Here is a 20,549-nt window from a genome sequence, read left to right on the forward strand (position 1 = left end):
ATATTCATGATAAACATTTTATTTTATTAGATTTATTTTAATGTTTTATTGGTTTCATTTGTTCCTACATTAACAACATTTACAAATTATTCTCACTTTATGAGAGATCTTGTAAAAAATGTAATAACACAGTTTGACTTCATTTGAAAATGCATGCACCACTTCACAGGTATCGACCTTCACCTCTCTATTGAAATAAATAAACAAATCTGTTTTCTCTTCCATTCCAAAAAATAGGGTACTAACCCCAAGTTACCATCAAAGAAGTAAAACTCGTTGTTCTGCAAGGAAACAGAATAGAGATTATCCTTTTTGACCGTAAAGAAGAAAGAGAATCGACTCGGAATATTCCGTGGACTAACATGCTTTCCCCATAGGCTAATGAGAGACTAGTGGGGGAATGATTACATCTTTTTTTGCAAACCCAGTCCTAAAGATTAAAAGTTTCACAAAATGAGTTTCCCTGACCGGGAATCGAACCCGGGCCGCGGCGGTGAGAGCGCCGAATCCTAACCACTAGACCACCAGGGAGGACACAAACTTGAAGTCTTCCTGTTCCTCAATAATTGCTGTTAAAAAGACGTACCCTTTAAATGTATCTGAATTTTTATTGGTGGTTTTCCCCTTCCTGCTCCTAAACCCTTTAGGTGTTGCCTGGAGTCTTCATTGCGCCTGCGCCACGCGCTACACTGTCCTTTCCCAACCCAGCTGGCCAAGTGAATCTATTAACAAGTTCCAAACCCACTTCCCCATCTCTCAGTGCTGGGAATGAATTACGAGGGAACTTCAGGCTCCCTCAGAGGAAGGAGATGAGGGTCGGACTGATGCTAGAAAAGGGTGCAAGCAAAGATTCTATAGAAGGACCTAGAGAGAAGGTGGGGTAACGGGCATCAGTCCAGGTCGGTTCGTCTCTCGAGTGAAAGCAAAAGTGAGGTTCCAGAAGCCTCCGGATGACCTGTTGGGGGCGCCGTTTAAAAGATAAAGAAATTAAAATAATTAAAATAATTTAATTTCCCCGAAAAGCTAAGATGCGTTGGCCGGGAATCGAACCCGGGTCAACTGCTTGGAAGGCAGCTATGCTAACCACTATACCACCAACGCTGTTACGCAGGGCGTTGTTCATAATTCTATGTCAAGCAAATCCTGAAAGACGTCACTGCCTGTTGTCAATCCCAGTCTTTTTCTGATAGTCACAGATTTCAACAGTCTGGAAAACAAGAGGTTGTCTCGTAGCTGCTCTGAGACAGTGAGAGGCCTCCTACCTCTGTCTCTCCCCAGCCTCTGGAGAATGAGGCGGTTGGTGCGGTTGGTGCTTTCCAAACACTGCTGTCCATGTTTGCAAAAATTTCGAATTGATTCCTTTTCATTTGAGCTTTATGAAATATTCACATTTTTTAAAAAATGAACCTAAGAAGAGACTGCTTTATCCTTAAAGATAATGACAGAAAGGATGAGCGGTCAAGGTGAAAACGGTGAAAATGTTGACTTCACGTTGGTAAGTTTCAGTTCACGACTTTATTTAGAAGTTGGATAAGGCCAAATAGCAAACTATAGTGTCTCCTAATTAGTACGCCACCAAAGATTATGAGCTGCAATAATAATAAAAATACAAACGCACATCAAAGCAAGATTGAGTAGAAGAAATACAGAATACCAACGCACATCCAAATGCTTTAAAACATAGTCAACAGGCATTCGTCAAGGGCCTGCTATGTGCCTGGCAGTGTGCTAAGCACTGGGGAGACAAAGAAAAGCAAAAGAAAGTTCTTGCTCTCAAGAAGCTCAGCTTCTTGAGGGGAGGAAGGAGGAGAAAACTTTTGAACTCAAAAGCATATGGAAATGATTGTTGATAAATCAAAATAAACTAATAAAAAAACTAGCCAAAAAAGAAAAAAAGTTCACCTAATGGGAGAGAAAACATGTCTTTGCTTGATGCAGATTACAAACTTTATTTTCTAACGAAAAACCCATGGGCTATTGCTATCCCATGACAATTTGCTGTATAAAAGTGGGTTGTCATTTCTTCATTAGTCCTTCAGTAGATTTCCTAAATAATTCATATGTATACATCTGGACAGGTCAATATGGTGCTCATTGGGCCAAGCAGGTCACTTGGCTACAGAGTTGGCTCTCCTCTTCAGACCTAACCTGGAAGCACATTGCCTTGTCCAGCTGAGATGCTGTGCCCTACAAAAAACAAGCCCAGCTAATTGGAGGGCTCTGCCAGCCACAGTTTTCTGGAAGAAGAGTACTTTCAGCCTAGCAGCAGAGCAAACTCAGGAAACATCAGCTTGGCCGCACCAAGTGAACTTGGTTGGTAGAATGTTGGTAGATACTATTTTAAAGTCTACTCTCCCTAGCTTCCTCTACCCCCTCAAGATTACCTCTAGACCTCTGAGGGGAGCAATTCTTGTTTGGGGGGACCTGACCTATTTGTCAGAATGAGAGCTGGGAGAGTGATCCCAGAGCCTATATATGGTGTATCTATTCAAAAAAATCAAAAGGCCAATAGCCCCAGCTTTTTGCAGACTACCTAAGGACCCTAATAGTAGTTTGACCTGATAACCCTAATAGTAGTTTGGGGATATTTGGGAATGAGGGTTGGTTGAAGTAGAGTGTATGGGATCTATAGATTTAAACTTCAGCTCCACATTACAAGCAAAATAACTTGTGGAAGAAAGATTTTCAGAGGCACAGAGAGCAACTCTGACCTTCTTTCTCCTTCTAAGTAGAAAAGTTTAGAATTACTTTAATCTAAATTAATAAAATTGCTTCTAGCTGGCAGGTGCCTAAAACACAGTGTTGGTTTTTTTGTTTGTTTTTTTGCTCACAGGAAGTTTGAAGTTAAATTCTGCATAGACTTTAATCATGTGAGGCTATAATTCACAAGGTAAGCTGTTAGCCAAATGCATGGCCTAAGTTCATATTTAAATTTTAAACAATGAGTAGGTACTCCTGAATATAAGAAGCATTTCTTTTAGCTGGCTCCAGAGCTTCTCACTGAGAAATGTGACACATAACTCTAATTTTTATATGCTGTCATCACATATGACCTAGGCTCCCTTGAGCCTGTAAGTGTATGACCAGTTTCTCAGTTTGCACACTAGATGGCGTCCAGTTCGTTTTACTCTTAGTTTAGAAACCATCAACTATGGACCCTCCCCAGTTTGGTAGTTTTATGACCCTTGCCTCCTTCAGGATTATAGCGTTTTTAAGAAATTCAGAAGTACTCCATTCTTCTTAACTCAATAGCTCTTAATTGGTGAATTGGAGCATAAATAATGCATATTAAATATAAGTGTTTAAATTACAAATGTACTTACTCCCTGATTGATCCATGATCTCATCTATGTGGGCAATCCCTTCACTAGTGCAAATTGCAACTCCTCACCATCTCATCCTGTGGATTCTTATTTGTGTCCTCTCATAACTTTCCCCTCAGTCTTTCAAATTCTGTTGACAGGCACTCTGTTTGTCCATGTATTATGTCCCACTCTACCCTTATAATTGGCTTATTATCTATTTTTCCAGTCATACCTATCCCGAATGTTTCTTAAGTTCCTTCTTGTGTGATAGTAATCATTGATAATACATTATAGCTACAAACCACCATGGATCTCATGGATGTGGACTATGCTAACTGTCCCTAGCTCAGATGATAAGAATCAGGTCAGTTCAAGACAAAACTATTAAAAATACAAGTGTAATGAGGGGCTGGCACATATGCAGACCTCATTCCTTTGCTAAGATGGACAAATACTAGGGTGCTACTTCCAGCTGAATTGTGATGCTGTGTGAAGGAAGTGCCTTGGACATATCTGAGCATGGGTGAACATTCTGTTACTGATTCTGATTGAGGGTAGCCTTTTTCCATTGGCTGCATAGCTGGAACTCTGAACATCTGAGTCAACACTAGACATTGTTGCTGCACGAAAGTAAGAGGGGAGTAAAAGAATTCCTTCCTTCATTCATGGCATCCGGGGAGACCATGAGGTAAAGGGGAGGGCCTCGGGGTCTCATGCCCCACTCTGAGGCTGAAAGCCTCCTGACAAAAGATCAACTCCTGGGCCTTTTTGTTCATTGTTTTACATTATAGCTATGGGAAATGGAATCCCTCAGTCTGTGAGTGTCAAGGGTTGAGAGTCAGAATCCAGGGTGGGTTTTGAAGCCAGTGCAGGATTGATGCCCTAAGGAGGGAGGATCAATCTTTGGGAATGACCCTGGCTTGAAACACCAAGGTAGAGACTCATTTGGCAATGATGCTGCTTTTAGACATGAAGTTGGTGGGCTCAATGCTATGTAGGAACTGCACTGTGTTAATTATATCTAATCATAGCTAATGTTTCATTTTGCAAAGTGTTTTACAATTATTATTTAATTTGATCTTCACAGCAACCCTAGAAGAGAGGTGCTATTCTTATCCTCATTTTAGATACAAGAAAACTGAGGTAGATAGAGGTTAAGTGACACAGCTAGCAAGTGTCTGAGGACAAATTTGAACTCAGATCTTCCTCCTTTAGTTTCAAGAGTAGGCCTCTATCCATTTCACCACCTAGCTGCCTCTAGACAATAACAGAGTCACTGAAGTTTTTTGAGTAGGGTAGTGACATGGGTAGGCCTATGTCTTTGAAAGATTATTTTAGCAGTTTTATGAAGAACTGATTGGTGAAAGGAGAAATTAGAGGCTAGGAGACCAATTAAAAAAAGACTGTTGCAATAGCTCCAGCAAGAAGTGTTGGGGGTGTTGGGGTTGGGGTGAAGAGGTCTACGTGAAGGTAGGATGATGGAGAGAAGAAGTGAAGGTCAGAGGTATGGGGAGAGAAATGGGAACAACTTTGGCAACTGATTGGTTGGCGAAGGAAGAGTCAAGTATGATTCTTAGGGTTCATACCTGGCAAGTAGAAGGATGATAGTGCCCTCCACAGAAACGGAGAAAGTTGGGGGAGGGTGTTTTTATCGTAAATCAAATGAGATAACATTTGTAAGGCACTTAGCCCAGTGCTCAACATTCCAGTTAAGATTTCATTGATCAGTTACAGAACTCATTGTTGTAGGATCTTGTAGGGTTCTTTATCTGCAAATAAAACAAACTCATGAAGAACCTCCATATTGATAATACAATACAAGAAGTATACAAAGTGGATGTAAACTCTTACCCAAAAGGTATTTATGAGAAGCTATAGAGCAATCTATGTGATTGATCAAAGCTGAAATTTACAAATAAAAAATATCCATAATCTACATATAATATACAAATGTGTATGCATTTAACTGCATTGTATGTGTCCCACATACAACACATTGTAGATGCTAGATGATACAGCAAAGTGCTGGGCCTGAAGTCAGAAAGATTCATCTTCCCAAGTTCAAATCTAGACTCTGAAATGTACTAGTTGTGTGACCCTAAGCAAGTCCTTTAACCAACCTCTTTTTGCCTCAGTTTCCTCATCTGTAAAATAATGGTGATAGTACCTACGTTGCAGGGTTTTTGTAAAGTTCAAATGAGATAATACTTGCAGAGCACTTAGTACAATGCCTGGTAAATAGTAAGTGCTATATAAAATTAGCTCTTGTTATTATTTTTCAGTAGCCAATTATCAGAAAAGTGCCTAGAGCTCCTCCCTGCTATTCAGGACATCAGGAGCATCTCCTAATAGTCTTTTGCACCAATCAAATCTGAAGGCTGGTTGTAATACCTTTTAAGGAAAATCTAGCCTAATTTTTAAGGGGCAGGCTTTAGGTTATTCCTTTTACCCCAACAAAGACCTTCAAAATCTGCTCTTAGTTTATCTCTTCAACCAAACATTCTGCCAATACCCTACAGGAACTCTCCACTCCCTCAAAGTAATTTAGTCAGTGCTGCTGGCAACACAAAGAAAGGTAAAGATTTCAGTAAGAACAAATAAGATTATACTTGAGTAAGTGATTAGATGTGCTCAGTACAGGATGGCATTATTGAGATAAAGATCATTCCAAAGTTATAGCCTTTGGGAACAAGTTGAAGGTGGTTTTTCTAACAAGGTGATGAGGTTGAAAGGGGGTGGGATCCTTTGGGAAGATGAGCCATTTCATTATTTGCAAGTTTATTTTGTAGTTATCATGTGTTCATATGACTAGGCCTGGATTATTTTTTGACACTGTACTTTTTGGCTGAGTTTCAAATAACTTTTCTGAAAAAAGTGGTAAGGAAAAGATATTCCCCCTGAGATCAGGCCCTCAAAGCCAAATAAAAAAGAACTGAGAGAATTATTTATAATATGAGAGAGGTGGGCAGTTGGAATTAGTCAAGGTCCCTCAGAAAACAATCAGGTTTGTGCAACCAGGGCCTATGGAGCAATGTGTATGTTTCGAAACTTGCCAAGGGAAAAGATTGGAGAAGCTTCCCTTCCTTGGAACCTCTGCCTCCTAGCTGAGGAGCCATAGTCAGCTGTCTTGACCTATGTCCTGCCACTGGACTCCAACGACTGGAGGAAAGAGTGAGACTGGTGACAGAACAGCTCGCTTCAATCCAATTCACTTGCAAGCCGAGACATCACCCTCCTGATGTCATTGGTTTTCTTCAAGAATTAAGGACAATCAACCACAGCCTCACAGCCTGGCTTCAGGGAGAATTTGCCCAAGATACATAGGTCTGTGCATAGTATTAGCTGTCAAATACAAATAATAATATAATATAATACATTGGCCTATTATCTGGTTTTAAAAGAGTTAGCTTTTTTTTTCTCTTATGAGTTTTAATTCCAAAATAAAAAATGAAGCATATGAGGGGTTCATTTTATAAATCAAGCCCTCATGCATTTAAGACTGGTGGTAGTATTCATATCACATACAGGGTTTGGATATAAAAACAGTCAAAACATGGAGGACTTAAATTCTCTGGAGTTTCAGGTATGGGTTCCTAATTTGATCTTAACTAGTTACTAATTATATTAAAATATTTTTGTAAAAAGGGTTATAGCAGAAACACTCAGGAACCTCTGCAAGTTACCAGCCCTTCCTAGAAGAGCTGCCATCAACTGAGACCTTCTCCAGAATGGGACCATAGGAAGTTGTTTCCAGGAACCACAGGAGTACCTGAGACATCTGAAAGTCAACTGGAGATTAAATGGACATTGGGAATTGGCTACTAGGGTACAAAGGCACTTGATCATTGTATTACCTGGAAGACCTGTAAATTTCACTTTTCCCCATGTGTCAATACCCCATCCTTATTTGGATTCTGAGAACAAGGCCATGCTGCTTTGTATTGGCTGCAAAAATGTTACATCTCACAATAATAATAATATTCTTGCCTGCAGGAACCATATCAACCCTTTCCCCCTTATTGTCACCTTTGTAACTCAGTGGAGGATTGCCCTATCTGGTACTTTGCTTTGCCCATAGAGGACTTCCCTTTATCAGTCTTTAAGCCTTATCAATCCATAAAAGATATGTCTTTTAAGGATTGAAGTGGGGAAATCATTTTGATTATTTACTCAATTTAAGCAGTATTTACTCAATTCATTGTGATTTAATGGGTGTCAGTGATTGTAATTAGTGAGTTAAGTAGAATAGACTTAAATTTGATTTATGTTAGTTAATGCTACAAGAATAAGTCATAATTAACTTACCATATATTGATTACAGTATTACTTGTATTTGATTTATGAGACAGATTTAAATTTTACTAGTTAGATCTGTTACAAGGATTAATGTTAACTTGTGTTAGGAATTTGCCCAGTAAGCAATATTCCCATCCCACTCCTAAGAGAACTATGCTTTAAAAAACCATAGCTTCCTTGTTCTTCCTTGTTCTCTTGGTGTGAATATTCTGAACAGCCTGTGGAAAGCTCCAGAATATCGTGGACAAAAATACTGACAAAATACTAGTGGTCGATGGACATCTCCTTTAGCCAATCATAGAAGTTTCCTCTTGCTTCTGAAGATGGCCAAGCATGACTTGTAAAGAATGCATCATTAGTGACCTCCCAAGGTCTAAAAACTCTCAATTATGAGCTTAGGAATCCTTGACCATGAGGAAGGTCTTGGATTCGGTTGCTAAAGGACCACTGTTCTCCCTAAAAAAAAAAATATTTTCCTTGAAGCTCTGCCTCAGTTTCCTTTTGTTCCAGATCATATTTTTATGGTCCACAAAAGTAATGTAGCAATAACAGGGACCTAGAGCCATGGCTCTGATTCATCTGAAATATGATGACAAACCTAACATCTATAGGGACCTACAGATCAAGACAGAGGATATTCACTACTGATTAGAAAAATGCACATTAAAACAACTCTGAGGTACCACCTTACATGTATCAGAGTAGCCAATGTGATAAAAAAGGAAAATGTTGGATATTGGAGGGGATGTGGGAAAGCCAGGACACTAATACACTGTTGGTGGAGTTGTGAACTGATCCAACCATTCTGGAGAGCAATTTGGAACTATGCCCAACGGGCTATAAAACTGTGCATATCCCTTAATCCAGCAATACTACTTCTAGGTCTATATCCCAAAGACATCCAAAAAAGGGGGGCAAGACATAATTGTACAAAAATATTTATAGTGGCTCTTTTTGTGGTGGCTAAGAACTGGAAATCGAAGGGATGCCCATCAATTGGGGAATAGCTAAACAAGCTGTAGGATACGATTATGATGGAATACTATTGTGTTATAAGAAATGACAAGCAGGATGCTTTCAGAAAAACCTGGAAAGACTTCCATGAGCTGATGCTGAGTAAAGTGAGCAGAACCAGAACATTGTACACAGTAACAGCAATACTGTTCAATAAACAACTGTGAATGACTTAGCTATTCTCAGCAACACAATGATTGGAAGACAATCCCAAAGGACTAATGAGGAAGCATACCATCTACCTCCAGAGAAAGAACTGATATGGTCTGAATGCAAACTGAAGCATGCTATTTTTCACCTTCTTTCATTTTTTTCTTTTATTCAAGTCTTCTTGTACGAAGTAACTAATATGGAAATGTTAACACATAATTGCACATGTATAACCTATATATGATTGCTTACCATCTCAGGAAGGGGTGGAGGGGAAAGAAGGATGGAGGGATAGAACTTGGAACTCAAAACTTTAAATAAAAATATTTTTTTAAAAAACAGAGGGTGTTTAAGAAAAGAGTTTACAAGTTAAAGCATGTATTACAAGTGTCAGACAAATGGAATACAGCACCATGAACAGTCCAAAAGTCCTTTCTTCAATGCTAGTTGATGTAGTCAGCAGTAAAACAGGCCTTCTCAGGTGGTTTAAATTCTGTGGTCCACTGAAAGTTCTTTAACATAAAAGTCCAAAAGTCTGGTTGGTACTGCAGCCTCTGGCTGTGAAGGCCTTTCATCCAGCTTTGAAATTCTCTGATGTAGGAAGTAACAGGAATAAGCCAAATTCTCAGAAGGGAAATATCCTCAAAGTAAAGTTTCTAAGTCATTATTCCACCCTCTGTCTGTCTGCATCTTACCTGTGCTAGGTAAGTTTAATTTTTGCGGCAAGTTGATCTTTTCTCAACTAAATATAACAAAAGTTTTCTTCTGTGAATCACACTATCGGCAGCTTATGTTGTCAGTAAGGTTTGGCCATCTTGTTCATTTGAAGATATGTCCTGCGGCCCCCTTGCAAAACTATTTGTAGAGCATCAGGAAAATAAGAGCCTGCAGGCCTGTCTCACTCTAGTGCTCTACGACTGTTGGGGTGAGGGGGGGATCTCTCACCCAGTCTGGAAGTGTGGAAATCCAGAAGCTGCTCACAGGTTTGCATCTAGTAATCTGGCTACTTTAAGTGGGTTTCGGGGTAAAGCTCGCCAGTAAAAATTTAATCTAATAAGTAAGTTGAAGGTAGACTTTGGAGTGACCAGACTGAGGCACAGATATGAAATCAACACGCAGATGTTCAAATTGGTTAAATGTGACAAGTTGGACATGCAGCATAAAGAATACATTCTGGAGCTTCTACACATGCAGTGAATTCCTGACAGTCTCCTCAAAAACCTCAAGAAAATTGTTGGCTACTGTGAGTCTTAAATACAGTTTTTGATTGTTACCAAGCTATAATTGCAATAATTCCTTTTTAGGAAGAGATACAACTTTATAATTCTCATGTTCTCTGATGGATTTATCACTATATACAAATGTGCAACTTTCCACACATTGACTGGGAGGACCCCGGTCCTTAGAATGCAGTTCATAAGAATTACTTCAGGGGGCAGCTAGGTGGCGCAGTGGGTAGAGTACTGGCCCTGAAGTTAGGAGAACCTAAGTTTAAATCTGACCTCAAACCAAACACTTAACACTTACTAGCTATGTGGCCCTGGGCAAGTCACTTAACCTGCCTAAAAACAACCAAACAAAAAGAATTGCTTCAAATGCTGTTGGGGGTGGAGTGTGGGGAGTTGATAAGATCTTATGACCTCATTGTTAACAGATTCCGAAAGCATAACCCGTTGAATATTTAATAGTTTTAAAACAATTTCACACTTTTAGCAATCTAATTCCTAAGATACAAATCCTATATTAGTCAAATAATAATAGCAGCTTGGCCTACATAAAAGTAATCATTTATTCCAACATGGATGGCTTTTAATCTCATAATCTATACATTTTGGAAAAGAATTATTGCTAGATACAGTTTATTAAAGACACAACAAAAATTCTACATGGCAAATTGAAAGCATTGGAGCTTTGTGACAACCCTGAGGGTGGATATTACTTATTACTCTAGAAGATCGGGAAAAAGAGGTGACAAAAGAGGTCACATTACCTCTGTTTCCCAGTCTAAAGGACAGTAGGGAAAGGATGACAGGTTGACCACAGTCGGAGCTGGAGGGCTGATACGTGGAGGACTTCTGTCCTCGAAGAAGGTTCTAAGGTGTTTTGTCTCACTCAGACATAGTGTGACCTTACTTCCTTAAACTGCAATCCCTTGCACTATTAGCAGGGATGCTAAAAGCCTGTTCCCCCAGGAAGAAAGCTTAAGGAAAGTAAGGAGAATAAAACTTAAAAATAACATAATGCTACGTGTGTTATAGTTTTATATATATATAGCTATAGTTTATGCAACATACCTGAGAGGTGGGTGTTAGGAGACGGAAGGCCCAAAAATCAGGCAATGAAGTTTGATCATCAACCTTTAAGCTGCTCTTAGCTACTTTAAGAGGAGTAAAGAGGGATTTCACATTTTCCCAAGGCTTACTCTCCTTTGTAGTTTTAACACTCAGGGAGTGAAGACTGCTCCTGATAGCATCACATTCTCATCCCCAAGGTTTTAGTCTAGGAATGTGTCAGGAAAAGGTTTCCCAGGGTCTTTTGATTAAAACCTACTCATTTCTTTTTTTTTTTTACATTTAATTTTTATTTTATTTCTTCTCAATTACAGGTAAACAAAAATTTTTAACATACTTTTAAAAAAAATTTTGAGTCCCATTTCCTTCCCTCCCCCAAGAAGGCAAGCAATATTATGTTATATCTGTGTAGTCATGCAAAACATTTCTGCATTAGCCATGTTGCAAAAGAAAACCCAGACCAAAAAGCCTCCAAGAATAATAATGCTTAAAAAATATATGCTTCAATCTGCATTCAGACTCCATCAGCTCTTTGGAGTGGATAGCATTTTTGTTTGTCATAGGTCCTTTGGAATTGTCTTGGATCATTGTATTGCTGAGAACAGTTAAGTCATTCACAGTTGAACATGATATAATACTGTAAAGCCCATTAACTTTGATGTTACACCCTGCCTTTTTCATTTTATTTAGTTTTCATAAGTTGTCTGGGCAGTCGATTCCAATGCTGTTATTAATGAAATACTATTGGAGTGTGTTTTTTGGGGGGGTTTTGTTTGGGTTTTTTTGCTTTTGACACAAAATGTTGCTTCAGAATAAATTTTGAGTGGGAAAAAAAAAAAGCAACTAGATCCCAAGGTATGAGAAGCCTCCCTCCCCTTGATAGCTGGATTTTCTCAAGATCTGATGCTGTGGCACAATCTATAACGGCTGAGGAATTTGGTGCTGAGTAAAAAAGACTTTAAGCTGCTCCTTCATTTAATCTGTCTTTTAAAACTTTTAAAAACTGGTTATCTTCAAAACCTATTCACACAGTATAAACAGACTGCAACTTTCTTAAGCTTTAAATCCTTCTAAGTTGCCTGTTTCTTTCAGATTCCAACACTTCTTTTTCTTTCTTCTCTTTGCTTAAAATATTCTCTGAAGTTAAACTCTACCTACTTCCAAGTTATTCTATACATATAGTCAGGAAAGAGTCAGGAGACAGGTGCCACGTACTCCTGGCTAGTTGGCAGGCTGGCAGCTTGCAGTTCCAAAGCACAATAAAATGCAAATGCACTTCCCCTTCAAAGCCTGCAGAACTGGATAAAATTTCAGGGATGTATTAAAGTGAAAGCTAGCCCACAGCACAGTCTCGGGCAGGGCAAAGAAAGCGTCAAACCCCTGATACAGCCAAAACATTTATAAAGATACCTTTAAAAATTGCAACTGGAAAATATTGAATTGATAAGTTACAGGATGGTTGCCCCCAAATCCCCCAAATCGTTTTCTAAGTTGTTCACTGCAGTGTGCAAGGGTTTCTCCTTGTGTGGTCAAGAAAAGCGAGAAGGAAGAGAAAAATGTCAACACGTATAAGACTAGAGTTTGAAAAGAACATTTGGATTTGAATTATTTATCTTGTAGACTGGAAACAAAGATTCCCTTCTTTCTTCTCTGTCAAAGGGATTCCGAAGGGCCCTGAATAGTTTGCCTTGCTCAGTCACCCAGACCCCAGATACCTGTTTTGCCTCAAACTGTGGCGTCAGTTCTATTATCCTCGGAGTCCGTGGAGACAAGGTAGCAGATGTGAAAGAGGAAACACGTCTTGCCTCAGCTCGAATTAGGGCAGCCCGGATCAATTTCAAAGGCCCTTAGGAGGGAGGCAAACCAGATAAAACCTGAGGCTTATGTCACCTTTAACCTTGTGGGGAGGAGTCTGTTCTCTCAGGTAAAAAGGCAAACAGGAAAGGAGCGTCTGGATGAGTGGGATGCTATTTATTTTACAGGAGTAGAGCTGTGTTAAGCCTTTCCGCAGCACTCCAAAGGATAGTTAGGTAAATGTCTATAACCTATTTAAAATGAACCCTTTAGTGATCCTCCAAGGGCTTTGGCATGTTATGTTTAAACAATTTAATGCTATAAATATTTTCCAAGTAACATTTCTTCCTATTTGTCTTGAAAAAGATCAGATTCTTTTTTAACTCTCTCTACATTCCCAAAGTCCCACCAAACCCCTAATTAGAAGCTCCTCTATCTAATAAACAATTATACTAGGTGTTATCAATGTCGAGTGCTACCTGCGGTTCATCAGTACAAGGAGAGGTGAAGACCGGCATTTATGGGTGGTTCCTATCTCTCCACGCTTCTCAGCGTTATACCGCTGCCTTTTAATCCTTTTCTTTAAATCAGCTTCCTTCTGACCCTACACTGACCGATGAGATGGCCCTTTTGATGGCAAAAAGAACACTTGCAATCTTCTGAGAGCTTCTGAACAGTAGCGAGGACCGGAAGAGCCTGTGTTCTTGGTTCCATTTCTTTGTTTCTTTCCTCATGGACATATTGGGCGATGTTTTTTCTTAGCTCATCTGTGTTCTTTTTAGACCAGCCAGGGCCCGTAATCTCCTGTTGGGAATGATTAACAAAGGTCAAGTTATCACAACTTCCTTTTTCCTTTTGTGAGATCTTTTGAAATTGGTTCCAATTTTGAGAGTAGCCAGTGCAGATCATCTTTTTTCCTGATTAAGGAATCCTTTGCTAGTAATAGCCTGGCATAATCAGCTGGCTGGTTAGGGTTCCACTGTGAGTCTGATGAGGGCCAATTAGAAAGACCCTCTGGGCCATGCTTATTTGCAGCTCTTAGGATGGCTTTCTTTTCCTTAGGAGAGAGGAGGATTTCCATTAAGTCAACTGTACCCTTTAAAGCAGCCCTTCTGCCTGTCTATAGAAGGAGCAGATTCCAGAGGGTAGTTAGTATTCTCTTAAAAGTTTCTTATTATTTCTCCTACCTAGAGAAGGTGGTGTGTTTGGGTCCTGTGGAAAAAAAAATAAAAAGAAAGTACTGTCAGTCACAGACAGCCTGACATACTTAGGGGGAAAAAATAATATACTAAGAGTTCTCTGGTAAGACTATTAGTCCCTCAAGGGCTCACCCATGTCTTTAAGTGTCCACTAGGGGAAGTATTTTCTTAAATATTTCCTATTAATGCCCCTCAAAAGACTTAGGAGTTTTAAAAGGACTTGGATATGATAAAATAACTGAAACTTGATCCTAGGCTATAGTACTTTAGAATTTAATCAAAATTTAGCATACATGTCTTTCAAAAAAGTCAATTTTGCTCTTAAACTGCAGTGTCTTTTACAATTCAAGTAAAAAGTTACTAGGTATTACAACTTTGTTTCAAGCCCTACTTCCTCTTTGAGAATTTACTTTCTTTTTGAAAAGTTAGTTGAAAGGTCATGCACAGTTTTCTGAAGAATCAATTTCAAGGCCTCATCACCAATTAAGTGCCACAGGAATTTTCCCATTTGGGGCTTACCTTAGCTCAGAAGGCCACTAAACCTTAAAGTGGAGGTCTCCTTGGGATAGCTCTCCACGGAGGAGTTCCTTGGGTGAAAAACCAAAGACAGCTCTAGGAAATGACCTGAAGGGCTGCCTAAACCCATGGAAGAGTCCCTCAGTCAAGCCCTACATTGGGTGCTAATTGTCACAAAAATCCTTAATAAGAGAAACTGAGGCACAGAGTTCAAGCAGAACCGGCTAGCAATTTCCGATAAATGTGATCCAAAGCCCCTCTCTAGCCAAGGACAAACTGACAGGCAGAACAGCTCTGTTGTAGTAAAAGCATAGTTACAAAATTTAAACAAGGACTTATCTCACTCCTGATTGGTTGGTGCTATTCCGTACCAGATGAACCAACATCCTATGATCCAAGGCCTGTGGCTGGCAATTTCTAAGGGGGAGGAGTTTGTGATATGTATGCTATTGTTTTTCAAAAGAATGGGAATCTCGTGGCTTGGTAAGTCCTGTAAAAAGGGTATGTGAGTGTGTGTGTACACATATATACATATATACACTTGTATACATATAGACATACATGTATAGACATACACACACACATATATGTAACCTGGAGTTGTCTCTGTTGCTAGAGAGCTTGCAGGTCCCAAGCTACAAAGGTGAATGAAGTAGGCAACTGAAGTTGCAGGTTTATGGAGTTTTAAATTCACATAATGAGGGAGAATAAGTAAATTGATTAAATCTTAATAAAATAATACAAAATAAAGGGGGATATCAATTTTTAATTCCTCACCTGAGGTGTAATGTACCTAACAAAGACTAGTAAGGATATGTTTGTTGTATAGCTTATGAATCTAATTAAAGAGTTTTAAACTAAAAAGGCTAGGAGAGACAAAACTTTTTGTAAATTCACCAAGCTAGATACTACAAATAGTAATTATTACACTGAAGGAAGAATATCAGCAGTGACATCTGGAGGTCACAGGAGACAAATATAAATGGGAGGAAATAGAATTAAAACCCATAGCTTCATACGTTTATACATAAATGCCTGAAGTTTAGGCAACAAGGGGAAATGGAAATCCTAACCCAAGGAAGCTGAGAATATTATGTTCTGCATCATTTAATAATTGATTATATTCTGTAATTGACCCTAATTTTGTGTAATTGCTCAAGCCACATTTCTCCACCCCTGAGTTAAGCTCAGGAGTGCAGCCTTTCTTCTGAGTTAGTTTAAAGTTACAAGTTAACTTGTTATCATCCATCAAAGGTATATCTTCCATCCTTGCCTGTCCTTGTACAACTCTTATCTCCTTAACAAACCCTTCTAGGCACCAGGGAGTCTGCTAACTCCAGTCTAACAGGATAGGTATACAAGATGATGAAAGGTCCCATAAAACAATAAACATTCTTTAATTGTCAGAGAAGGGTGGTCACTAGCCTTCAATTTCTTTAAAACCAATCATGTTATCCTCACCCCTATGATGTTTGTCTACCCTATAACAACCATATTGTCTTCCCCACTTGTCCAACTCTGTACTCCCTAAAACAGGCTGGGGAGCCCTACTTTAAGAGAGGCCATTGACCTAATTTATCGGTTGCTGTTAGCTTAACTAAAAAGTTGATCGTGCTTGGAACATTGTCTCTCAGTTTACCCTAATTTTCAAATGTTAACACCTCACCTAAAAGTCAAATTTACATCATAGAAATCTACTTTGCATACTTTACGTATTATATTTTTCTAAAACAGGTAGGAAACCACTCTCTCCCTTCCTTGTTCCCATATTCACAAGATTCTTTTTCTTCTGATCTTTCTCATATTCCTGGATGTCAGTAGGCTAAAGCCACTAGGGCCCAGAAGGTTGTAGAGAAGGGATTAGTGATATTATGAAACAGCTTGCATTACAGAATCTTTGCCTTCCAAGACCCAGAACTGGGTCTGTTTCCTGGGAGTTTCTCAGGCCCTGGCTAGAAGATTCTATATGCTCTGAATCTATCCTTTGCTGGGGTACTTTCCCTACGATCTTGACCAGCCAAGACAAGTTTCCTTTGCTGTACCCAACTCTCCTCACACCAGGATCATTCAAATTCTTCATGAAGGTGGCCCTTTTTATCCATTTGTATACATGCCCTCACCCACAGTGCCCCTGACCCTGGGTTTAGGGAAATATATAGCAAAGAGAAGAGGGACCATTGGAAGCAGTGGTATGAGAGGAGGTTAATCTGCTCCTCAGGCATGGCATCTCCTCCTGAGAATGGGATGGACTAACTATGGTTCTTTTTTTTTCTTTTCTACTCCTTTTAGCCCCAACATAGGGGCATTCTGGGGCAGACCCCAGGAACTTGGAAAACTTGAGTCATACTCCTCACACCAGAAGCCAGAGTACTTGCCTTCTCCCAGAGTCTGTGGCACCCTATGGGTGCCAAAGGCAGGTTACACATTGATTCAATGACCTTTGGGTGCCAAAGATAAGTTATATATTCATTCAATGACTATCTGTTAAGTACAAGGACCTGTGATAGTCCTTGAGGCTATGACTCTGAATAGGACACAGACCGAACAGTTTAAGGGAAGAGAGGGGAGGAGAATGGCATAAGTAACAGCTAGCATTTATGTAGTATTTTAAGGTATACAAAGTGCTTTACATATATCATCTCACTGATATTTATGTAACAGTAATGACTCTGCCCCTCACTGCCTGAAGGCCAGGTGTGTTGCATCTCAACCCTCCCCTAAGGTTCTCTAACACACTTAAGGGGTTTGGAGTTGTCTAGGCTTTCTGTCATTGACTCCAGCCCCAGTCAATGGTTTTCCCTCATTTACAGAGAAGGTCCATTTAGACACTTAACAGATTTCATTTTACAAATAAATATTTACTTTAAAGATATAATAACAAATACATAAACATATTCCTCAACACTTGAAGGCGTAATCCACCCCTTCACACCCCTATAGCACAGTCCCAGTTCTCATGCCAAATCCCTCCTTGGTCTTGAGCAGGGCACCCTTGGTTTTGAAGCCAGGATGTATTGGCTTCTCAGGGCTTCTCTATTGAGCTGGCCAACTGCATATCCAGTCTAGAATGCTGGCTGTAAGGGTCATCATGGCTTGGTTCTGGGTCCAGTGGAGATCCTACCTTCTTCCCCCAGAACTGAGAAGTACAAAAGAAACAGGACAAACAAAACACCTCACCACTATGACCTCACCCTCATGGTATTTGTCAGGCCCATGGGACCTAGAAAGGTAGAAGAGGGAAAGGTAGCCCTTTTCCTTTCACCAGTTCAGAAATGAGACTTTTCACCCTCTTTGGACACCAATGGTCTCATCCTTTTTTTTAAATTTTTTTTTTGGACACCAATGGAAAGAAAGTATTTAGGAATGATATTGAGACTGTCCCAGTCTAGCAGTTTTAAAAATGCAACCTATTTTGGCCACACAGCCAATCAAAGGAGATTACTGTCACAAACTGTGTGGTAAGAGAAGGCAGGATATCTTCTCCCAGAAGCAAGATACCTCCATGTTAGGTAATCTGATCATTGTCCAAAGCCCCCCCCCCATTGCACTTACAACAACCCTGTGAGGGAGATGTTATTAAAACTCCCATTTTACAGATATGGAACCTGAGGCTTAGAGAGGTGATTTTTCCAGGTGACAGCTAGTAATTACCTATGTTACAATGGAGACTGAGGTTAAGTGCAAAGAAAAGAGTTTTGAGAAATTTGAGAAGAGATAAGGTACTTTCATGTAGGAAAAGAGGTAGGACAGCTTTATGGAGTAGGCAGTACGAGTAGGGCCCAAAAAAATGGAGGAAACTCAAGAACCAGAGACAAGGAGTGGAGAGGAGTCTATTCCAGGTATTGGGGATGAGTTGAACCAACACCTAGTGAACAGAGAGGGCAGGAAACAGATGAGAAGACCGGTTTGGCAAGAATGTAGAATATTTCAAGAGAGTAGCATGAGGTATATCTGGAAAAGGAGCACAAGATGTAGCTCTGGGCTCACTCTTCCAATTTTCCCTGGACAAGCAGGTGGGTGTCCAGAGCTCAACTATGGTTGCTCCCTCAAGGCTGAGAAAATTAAAATTATGCTGTATCATTTAATAATTAATTCTACTCTGTAATGGACCCCATTCCCCATTTTGTCAAGCCCCATTTCTCCATTAAGCTCAAAATTGCCATCTCTCCTAGCCTGAATAAGCTTAAAGGCATACTTGAAAAGGAATTATATTTATCACACATGAAAGTAGCCCCTAGAACATCTGTTTGTTTTCTGTAAACACAACCAGCTTGGCCTAGTCCATCCAAGACAAGTCCTTGCCTGTCCCTGTGCAATTAGGGGTGGTGGTTTGATCTTCCCCCAAGAGGACAACTAACCGGGTGGTTCTGATTTTCTAGTCAAGTTTACAAGAAGCAGAGGAGTCCCATAAAATAATTAATATTCCTCAATATTTAGTGAGGGGGTAATCAGTCACACCTGAATGCCAACCCATTTCTCCCAGCTGTAGCCAATCATAGGGCTCCCCAGCTACCCTCATTTCCTGTATATCAATAAAAGGGGTCTTTCCTTCTCATAAGTGTTGCTGGCCTTACTAAGGTAGTTAGTCTGACTCACTTTGTTAACAATGATGTGTGTCACTGTTAAACTAATCTTGCTTGGAGAACTCCCTCAGTTTCTCTTACTGTGTTTTACTTGCCACAGAACTCTATGGACAACTCTGAGGTGTTGAGGTTTAGAGTTGGGAGAGCTGGTTCAGGTGTGACAGAATTCACTTAGACCTTCTCTGTAACCACTGGGAGCTTTATTACATGAAAGCTTCACAGGCCTGAAGTTAGCAAGGAGCTAAACAAAGGTCCCGATATAGGAAAAGACCTAGACTTCTATAGACAGAAAGCTATACAGCCTGTAGGATGATGATGTGTTTTTAGGATTTCTTATTGCGTTTGGAGATTTGGGTACTCGCCAGGAAAGACGATAATGGCAGTAGGAAATGAGGCAGAATCACATTTTAATAAGGTATGGAGGCCCACAGCACAGAAAGTACAGAAACAAGAAGCAAAAGGGATACAGAGGCAGAGGGCAGGCGAAGAGGAGATGGGATGATGACAGAAGGCAGGCGGTGTGGGGAAGAGGTTGGGGAGGGGAAAAGAGGCACAGAGTATCCCTCATATAACCACGTATTAGTGGAACATTCAGCAGCACGGACCTATTATCAGTGCCACCTTGGGGTTAGTTCGTTAATATTTTCAAAGCATCTCAAAGTTATCAGCACCATTTGGTATTCTACTGGTCTTCTGGAGCTTGTCTGAAATTTACATATCATAAATAGAATCAAAAGGCCCTGACAGCAAAGCCTAGCTAGCTTCCCCTGATTCAGCAAACATGACCAGGATGTGATTTTTATTTAATATGTAACACAATTACGACACTTTGATCTTGAGATGGTTTGTATTTGACATCTCGATTCCCCTTTGCAGTCTTACTTCCTGCTATTGCTACTTTATGTTGGCTACTTATGAACTTATTTACTATATTGACTAGAAGGGAAGGAGTAGTCAAGGGGATCAGAATAAGATTCAATTTCAACATAACTCATATCTCATACTGTGTACCAAGATAAGCTCCAAATGAATATATACTTCCAGATAGAAGGGTGACTTAAATAAAGAAATAAGAGCAAGGAAGAAATTACCTTTCAGATCTATGGATAGGGGAAGAAATCATAACCAACAAGGATAAGGAGAATCCCAGAAGATAAGATGGACAATTTTGATTACAAAAAAGTGCATAAACAAAATAAATGCAGCTAAAATTAGAAGTGAAGTAAATAGCTGGGGGAAAATGTGCAACAAATTACTCTTATACTTACATATACTTATAATTTCTCATTTATAAAACTTATTCGAATACCTAACATTTTATAGTGCTTACTATGTGCCAGGCTTTGTAATTATAATCTCCTTTGATCCTGCAAGAGGTTAAGTGATTTACCCAGGGTCACA

The 20,549-nt window shown here is 39.7% G+C and overlaps 2 non-coding genes across 2 annotated transcripts; both read right to left on the reverse strand.

The window, feature by feature from the left end:
- Positions 1-459: 459 nt before the first annotated feature.
- Positions 460-531, reverse strand: TRNAE-CUC (transfer RNA glutamic acid (anticodon CUC)). The gene has a single exon. It is a non-coding gene; the product is annotated as a tRNA-Glu (tRNA).
- A 498-nt stretch (positions 532-1,029) lies between these two features.
- TRNAG-UCC (transfer RNA glycine (anticodon UCC)) lies at positions 1,030-1,101 on the reverse strand. Its single transcript has one exon. It is a non-coding gene; the product is annotated as a tRNA-Gly (tRNA).
- Between the last annotated feature and the right edge of the window lie 19,448 nt (positions 1,102-20,549).

The sequence above is a fragment of the Phascolarctos cinereus genome, unplaced genomic scaffold (assembly GCF_003287225.1).
Source record: "Phascolarctos cinereus isolate Bilbo 61053 unplaced genomic scaffold, phaCin_HiC Scaffold_5;HRSCAF=322, whole genome shotgun sequence".
Lineage (NCBI taxonomy): Eukaryota > Metazoa > Chordata > Mammalia > Diprotodontia > Phascolarctidae > Phascolarctos > Phascolarctos cinereus.